The sequence below is a fragment of the Thrips palmi genome, unplaced genomic scaffold (assembly GCF_012932325.1).
Source record: "Thrips palmi isolate BJ-2018 unplaced genomic scaffold, TpBJ-2018v1 HiC_scaffold_2, whole genome shotgun sequence".
Classification (NCBI taxonomy): Eukaryota; Metazoa; Arthropoda; class Insecta; order Thysanoptera; family Thripidae; genus Thrips; species Thrips palmi.
Window position 1 is genome coordinate 11017837 of NW_023144629.1, and position 8899 is coordinate 11026735.

An 8899-nucleotide genomic window follows, 5' to 3' on the forward strand; every position below is an offset into this window, starting at 1 on the left:
CAATGGGTTAAAGTTCTGAGGAAAAGGCCAAGGCAACATGTGTTGGAACAACAGCTGATGCTTGGAAGAGCTTTGGCAGGTAAAAAGCTTAATTTAAATGGGTTAAAAATGTGTTAGGAGGGTTAGTTTTATAATTGTATTCTTATGCCATATTTTTCTCACAGAGGCAACCTGGGCGAGTGCACTGGCTCAACCCTAGCGACCTAAAGAGGCGGTCGGCAGCCGTGGCGTGCCGTCGCATTATTGGCAGGCAAACTTTTGACGTCATAGCGGCGGAGCTCCAGGAGATATTCCAGGACTGCGGAGCCCAAGGCAAAGGGTCAAGTACCACCGCTGACAATGGTTCAAACTTTGTAAAAGCTTTTCGGTAAGATTTCACGTATTGTCCGTCCTCTTTTTTCGTCCACAAAATGGCCTTATCCTTATTTTTATTCATTTTCATTGTTTGGGGAATTTAGCATTGGCAGTGCCGACACTGAGAGAGACGTCGCCAGTAACGACATTGATGACAATACCTACGATGACAATGTGTCTCGTCGACCTGGCTCCCATGTAGGAGGACGAAGCCACGACCGAGGATTTGATTCAGCTGCTGCCAGGGTAGATAGTGCGAAATTCAAGCGTTCCCGGGAGGTGTGCCGGGAGGGCTCTGCTATCCTAAAAGCTAAACATATCATGCACGGTGAAAACGGTTCCTGGTTTTCCCAGGAACCTGAGTAGGTTGGCACCTTATGAGGTGTCGGTGTCCATCAGGTTAACCTCTCCAAAATCCATTGAAGCCTATTGTGGTTGCCAGTAAGGGAACATCGCCTGCAAACACATTTCAGCCGTCCTCTTTTTCACATACAGAGGTGAGTCTGACACCTGCAGCGTCCTGTGGCGACGTTCACGTCTGCCGTTTGTGTCCTTTCGGCATAAAGGCCTGGTATACGCCACACTTCCCCATTCATTCACAGTTGATTTCATTGTCGTTGCCTTCCTTTGCAGGCAACCAAAGGGCAGCTTTGAAGAGCTGAGCTGTACTGATGTCCGTCAGCAGTGGGGCTTCCTTTGCAGGCAACCAAAGGGCAGCTTTAAAGAGCTGAGCTGTACTGATGTCCGTCAGCAGTGGGAAAAAAAATGTGTGGAAGAGAAATACAGAGCTGATTAGAAGATTTGAAGAGCACCAAACCTGAAGCTGGACACCGCTGCGAAGAATCACTTGCTCTCTACATTTGTCAAAGGTGGGTTGATTGAGTCTGAAATTCAACTGAGCAGTCTATTTATGTCCCATTTGTTTTGCAGTCCAGTCAGGAACTCTGAACTGCCTGTTCAGAGGGCGACGCAGTGTTGAGACCCCTCCTCGTGCCCTTCAAAAAATTTAAACCAGCAACACCACTACTCCAATCACATGGCCAGACAAAACACGAATGACCCCAAAACACTCTTCCCTCCACACAAGCCGACAACAGGATACACTTCTTCCTCTCCGGGGAAAAAAGCCGATTTTACTCACTACAAAAAAATTTGTGATTGCCCCAAACTCTGATTCCATATCCAAACAAAATTATCACTGAAGGACATTTACACAATTACATCAAAGACTTCACAATGGCGAAATTGCCTGAGTTTGCCCATTCAGAAGTGACTGTCAATCTCTATTGTGTAATTTGCACATTTGTGCAAAACCAGGTTTGGTTCATTCCACTTGCTGAGAGGGATGATAGTGACCTTGTAGCACCCCTCGGAGTAAGTTCTGCTGTGCCGCCCATTGTTTCCACTGTGTCCGCAGAATCCAAGAAACTTATTGAAGCTCTCAACAACAAAATGAGTGCAGTGATGGCTTCCCATGTGCTGGACAAGAAGGTGGGGTATTGTGATTGCGTGTGTCGCCGTGCGCTTCAACGGCAGGGCTCACAATGGCCCGGTGGGTTCGGAAGAGGTGTACCACGTGCCGTTCGATAGTCCCGGCCAGACGGGCACACATCACAGATTTGAAAGAGAGAGACTTTCCCGCGCGGCGGCGACGACGACCGCTGAAGACCTTCCCCCCCAGGTTCTCAGGCCGGCAAACGGGGAAGGCCCAGTGTCGGGGCGTCTTGGACAGCAGCTTGGCGATGAACGAAGGCGGTGGACTCTCGCTGGGCGGAGGTCTCGGTGACGGGCTGGCAGTATCGTCCCGAACGCCGTCCGTGTTGTGTCTCGCTGGATTAACCGCTCGCTGCCCTTCGTCGCTAAACGTCGCCGCTTGGTCCACGTCAGCGCCGGCCGTTGCAACTCCGTTCGCCTTCCTGCATCAGAGCAGTACAAACGCGCCAAATCTTAAACTAATTTTTTAAAGGGTAGGTCGTAATCTAGGTACTAATGTTGTCCTGTGGTCCCTGATCCAGACCCGCGTTTTCCGTCCGATATGGAGTCATTCGACAACCTCTGCCAACTGCCCATCCTGAGTGAGGAATCGAACTGGAAAATGAGGGGATTGCGTCTTTTCTGCGACCGGTGGGAGCTGTGCTACCTAAACCGTGTCTTAATGGTCAAGGAGCCAAACGTTCGCACGACAGGATGCTTTGTGGTGAGTTAATTGCATGTATGAACTATGCGTAAGGTTTGGGTTAGTCCCTCTAAGTTACTTGGGCCAAATGACCTTCGGAATTGACGCTCGTTCAACTTGAACTCTGTGCAACACGTTTTTTTTTTAATTTGAGGTTACGTACCTCGTGTCGTGTTGCACCATAACCTTCAATTATGGAATGTCAGACCGGTTTTTATTCCTTTGCAGGGGAGGCTGAAGGGGGGGCCAACCCTCACCGAAAACTACATTGCAGAGGTGAAGGATTTGTTTGACGGTGACAATGGGTTTGAATTTTTTAAACCCCTTCTGATCCGAAGAAAGGCGGTGTGGCGAGAGCTGGGGTTCTTCTTCATAACAACAGAGGAGGAAGGGTCCACACCGAGTCAAGTAAGGACTCTTGCAACGAAACGGAATGCATTCAAGGAAACAGTCCTCAATATGAATTTTGATGAAACTCCAAAGAGTCATCTGTAAGTTTCATCAGCCTTCGTTGGTGACATAAGTGGGGGGGGGGCAGTGTTATGGCATTAGTTTTTCTAATAATCGTTGTCCCTTTATAGTGAAGAGGTCCTGGAATCACGCAAGGGTTGGGCCATGCATAGACGCGTTCTATGCACATCTCCAGGAGAAATACGCCCATACTCTACGCCGCAAACGTAGATCCATTAGAACTTGGAAGGGCGCAAAAGAAGGCGCTGAACCTTCTAATTTCTGAAAACGTGAGCATGGGCAAAATGGATTCGCTCATCAAGTACCTTGGGGGTGCCGACGAGTTTCCAGGCATTGTCACCCCCACATTGTACGTAGGCAACGAGGCGTCTCCATTCCAGTGCCATCATGAAGACGTCTCTTTTGAAGCCGTCAATATGCATGTCGCCGGTGCTCCCAAGATCTGGTTAAATCATATGATATTTCTGACAGGGTGTGCGGAAGGGAAGGTGGGGTACCATGTGACACTTTTAGGCGGATGCCCGCCAACACGAAACTAACAATTTTTACGGATCCATACTGCTCCTGCCGACAAAAAAGGGGGCCCTTAGCTTCAAAGTCCCGTTGGGATTTTCATTTTATCTCGATTGGTTGCGAAGGTATCCCAGTTTGAATGGGTGCATGTAAAATGTCACATGGTGTACCACTGAGTTCACCATGTGACAGCCCCCGGGCACCATGTGACACCTGAGACTAATGTGAAAAAATTGCTGTATTTCAATGGAAAAATTCGTAAATGTATTTCAAAAAAGGTTAGGAAAGCAAAGGGAAAAACATCTATGTTAATCAAAATTAAATTGTGATTTTAAATGTGATAACCCCACCCCGCATCGTCCTTCAGAAGTTTCCCCCACTGTCAGACTTCAGGCAGGTGATAAAAGAAGGCTTGACACAATTTTGCATCGACTTCACATTTAAAAGGGAGCAGTTCCCCCACTCCCAGAAGAATTGAAAAATATAATCCCAAAATTCAGGCAAACCCAAAGGTTTGGGCCCGAAGCTGAAAGCTATGTTTACCCAATACAGTTTGGAAGACCAAATGCGTAAATCTCTTCAGAATGGATATTGCATTTGTCTCTAGTTGATAATGAAATTTTTTTTGAATATACCTGTTTATGTTTCAGGCTATGAGAAACAGTTTGCAATGGTTGTTTTACCGATGGTATGCAAGGAAAATTGCATGCCGTGGTGCATTGTTGACGAGGTATGCAATTATTTTGACACTGCACTGCGTTAAGGTATTGACCATTTTTTTTCTTTACGTTCCAGGAGCCCATAAATGTAAAACCCCGTATTAAAAATAACCACCCATGGGGGTGGGCTGTTTTCAGCTGAGAGTGTGCTTGACATCGGAATATTTGGGGAAGTCTTATGCCATGCAGGGCCTGGCCACAACTGGTCATTAGCTCAAGGGCTGGACGCCCTGATGGTGGCCCCTCAATTTTTTTGATGTAAATTTGGGGAACAGGGATAAGGATCACAGATACGTGGGTGATGTAATTTATGGCTTAAAAAGTGACGTACCGGAACCACCAGGATTGCAAACCTTAATGAACACTATACAGTAATTTTAAGCTCCTCGTTTCTTGTCTATGATTTTTCCCAAACCCCAAACCCCCTCCCACCTGGGCGGCGAGTCATTGGCCGCAAAAAGGTGGGGGAAGGGCGCACGGCAAATTCAACAGGATGAAAGCGAATTTGGGGGGAGAGTTGGCCAACAACTGATGAACAGGAGGCAACTAAATAGCTGGTAAGTTTGAGAGAAGTCATAAAATTTCAATATACTTTTCTCACTTAAGTTTGTTCATTCGGTATTTAAATTTTTTTTTTTTTTCAGTGACAACGGACAAAAAGAAACCGACATCAAAGGTAGTAACAAGAAACATCGAGAATCTAAATGGGAAAACCAACTGTCAATTCAGGGGACGAGCTCCAACCTTCCCAGCAGCGCCAAAAAGGGTGGGTAGAAAATAAGATGAAATTAAACATTGCTGTAGGTTTAGACTACATTCCCCCAGTGATTTCAAATACTGATGACCTCAACCTTTACAATAATAGAATACTTTTATCCGAGGCAGAAGCAGTAGATTTTAGTTTAGAGACTGTAAGCCAAAGTGACTGCGTAATGTGGATGCAGCGTAGGAAATTACTCTTCACATGCAGTAAAGCTTATGAAACATATAGGCGTAAATTAAGCTTAGATGATAATGCACAATGGGGCAAAGCTCGGAGGAAGCTTCAAAGCTAGGGCAGCTTTGAAGAGCTGAGCTGCACTGATGTCCGTCAGCAGTGCGGAAAACTAAAGAAATGTGTGGAAGAGAAATACAGAGCTGTGCCCGTACAGGAATTAATGTGCGAAGCCCACATTTCTGGCAGTAAGAGTGTGGCCTCTGAGCTGCGAAGTGACAACTCTTTGAGGCAGTTCTTGCTTGCGCGGCGAGGTCCGGCGAGGCCTGGCGCTGCAAGCATCGGCCAGTTTGGTTTCTGCCGTCGTTCGGGCAACACACGTGTATTCTGGCAGTGAGTCGAAGTGCGTCGTTCCTCTCTTGCAATGGACTTCCTACAACCGGTTGTAACCAATAACCAAGAAAATCAGCAATCTCCGCAGGCTGCTAGGCTGCTGGTGGGCAAGTTGTGCCCTTGAAAGGTCTCCCACAAGCATCCCCACATGTGGTCCAAAGGACGCGTCTCACCGTGACTCAAAAGGTAAGAAAATGCATAACGCGTCGCGTTTAGACGCGTTCCTTCTTTTCTGTGACTAAACTGTGTTTTAACCCTATCGCTTAGCAATCGATAATTGAGCGGCTACAGAAGGGCGAGAAAATTTCGGATCTTGCATTTGAATTTGGCGCCCACACTGCAACAATAGGAAAAATAAAAAGGAAAAGCACCGAGCTGACGCAGTTTATGTCTACATGTACCAACAAAGCTAGAAAGTCAATGAAGCAGCCTGAAAATCTCGAGCTGTCAAACTTTAATGTGCAATTTGTACATTTGTGCAAATGACACTACCTCCGTTTTGCCTTCCCGCACCAGAGGTACATTAAGCAGTAAAATGCGCCAAATCTTAAAACTAACCTCTTAAAACATAGTTCCCAGCCCTAGGTCTTAATATTAAAGTTGACCTGTGATCCCTGATCCAGACCCGTGCCTGTGCTATTGAAAAATGGAATCCTTCAGTGACCTATGCGGGTTGCCCGTCCTGAGCGGGGAATCCAATTGGAAGAGGAAGGGGTTCCGCCTCTTCTGCGATCGGTGGGAGCTGTGTTATTTGAATGGTAAGTGTTGGCCTATGTTTCTCGGGAGTGGGGTGCTGAGGGCGGACTCTAACGGTAATCTCTTTCCAGAAAGGGTGCATCACTTCCCTCCTCACAACAGGGAGAAGGAGGTGTTTGAAGGACACCGGCATGACACTGTTCCGTGCGTGGGTGGGTTCCCCGCTTCCTGATTCGTCCCCCTGCCGCCGGTGTCGCTCAGAATCCACCAGTGCCAGCTGCGGTGGCGTCGCGGCCGCCTTATGAGGTCCTGGGTCATGGTGGCCCGGGACTACGAGGCTGGCCGGACCAGCTTGAGCTCCACCTAGAGGAAGGCCAAGAGAGGTGGATGTTTTTGTTGACTAGCCGCCGCATGCGGTCGGAGCCCACCGTGACTGTAGACGACACGCGGTCCTACAAGGCGACCCCTCCTCGTCCCCTTCAAGAAATTAACAGCAGCACTACTACTCCAATCACATGGCCAGACAAGACAGGAATGACACCACACACTCTTCACTCCACACAAGCCGACAACAGAATACACTTCTTCCTCTCGGGGGAAGAAACCGACTTTACTCACTACAGCAAAATTTGTGATTGACCCAACTCTGATTCCATATCTAAACAAAATTATCACTGAAGGACATTTACACAATTACATCAAAGACTTCACAATACCAAAATCAGGAAATATGGAGGCTGCACTGTTCAAGACTACTATGTGTCTTAGAATGAGAGACTCTGTTTTCCTTGCATTTCTGACAATCCATCAAAGTAGTGGGCAATGGTGGAAAACTGTGAAGTGTGGCAGGATCAGTGGTTCCATTGCCTACCCTTTGTGGACGTATTACGAGAACACGGCCAGGAGGAAATGTGACTATGCAGGCTGGGAGAAGAAAATAGAAGCCATTTACTTCCCCAAGAGTGTTTTTGATGACTTCAATGACCCATTGAAAGGGGACACCATTAGGAATGTCACACTGACGTACAACGTTGCGCTAGGGTACAGAGTAAATCTCAACAATGTGCCAATTTGGGATGTTGAGTTATCCAGGGACAAGGAGAATATTCCAACTCAATAGTCAAGTGTTTCAACGAAAAGTTTATGTTATGTTTGGCAATGTTATCCAATAACGATGTTTTAATTTAACCGTGTTTGTAGCACCAATTTGCATTCACACATAAATTTTAAAATAGACACCAATTTACTTACACTGTTTGTTTGTTCCTTTCTCTGTAAATAGAAATGTTTTTATTTACCCTTGTTAAGGTGGTGCCTTAGTATGTATGTAGTTTTTGTAGCACCAATTTGTTTGTGGACAGTTGCCTATTAAAATACTCTCCCATGTATCTAAGTTAGTACTTACTAATTGTCAGAAGGAAAATAAAGAATAATAAGATTTACGAAGAAAGAGTGTAAGCCTGCTTCATGTGATCAAGATGCACCCTTTCCAGAAAGGGTGCATCACTTCTCTCCCAACAACAGGGAGAAGGAGGTGTTCGAGGGGCACCGGCAGGATATGTGGGGGCCCCACTGTGTGTTTGGGGAGCCGGTCTCCTGGTTCCTCCCCTTGCCGCCGGCCTCGCTCAAGATTCATCAATGCCAGTTGCGGCGGCGTCACGGTCGCCTTACACTGTGGCAAAAAGCTACGGAAAATTCTGTAAACAGCTTGTGGTAATTTTCCGTAGCCCCCTTATCAATATTCTCCGTAGGCTCTTACAGTATTTTCCGTAGGACCGCACAGTATTCTCCGTAGGACCTTACAGTGATCTCCGTAGGACTATACAGTCTTCCAGGCCCTACGGAGAAGACTGTGCGGACTTACAGGGAATACTGTACGGCCCTACGGAGAATACTGTAAGAATACTGTACTGTCTAATGTGGGCATCTTATTGTTGATCATACTAAAGAAGTTGATGCAAAGCAACCATCGTGGATGGATGACCAGAAGGATGGATGTGTTTGAGAGCCAACTCGCTCTTACCCCTGAGCAGAAGGCTTGGTTGCTTGAACACCTCATATCACAACCAGTCTGCGCTTTCATAACTAGTCGTTTGGGCAACCGCATGCCATTCCGGGTCAGAGCTTACACCATTGCTGAGTCTTGGTCAAAGCACCAGACTTACGGGTTGCGGCTGAAGCTGGCTGAAATCCTTATGTCGTTGTTTGCCAATGTTGACACGACCCACCTGCAGCTCATTGAGACATGTGTCATCAATGAAATCCCAGCCCTCATGTCCAGTGGACCCCTGAGAGCCGAAGCCCCGGCTGTGTTCAGGGTAATTCTCAGGATGCTGTCACTGGGGGCCATGCATCTTATGCTAGAATGCTATACTCCCACAGTGACATTCCAGAAATACAACTGACTGCAGCATTTGCGCAAGAATTGGCTGTGCGCTTAGGAGGTCCGTGGCTCGGGACCCTGAGCATCCACTAGAGGACTTCCTGGCTAACTGGCCTAATCTTCGGGACTTCTCGAAAATGGTTCGGGACGGTTACACTCAGTTTGGTGTCGGCATGAAGGAGGCCAGGGAGTTAAACCTCACTGCCGCTGTTGTCTCGAAGATTGTGGCCAAGGCCAGGCAGTCCGCATCCAAGCCTCTG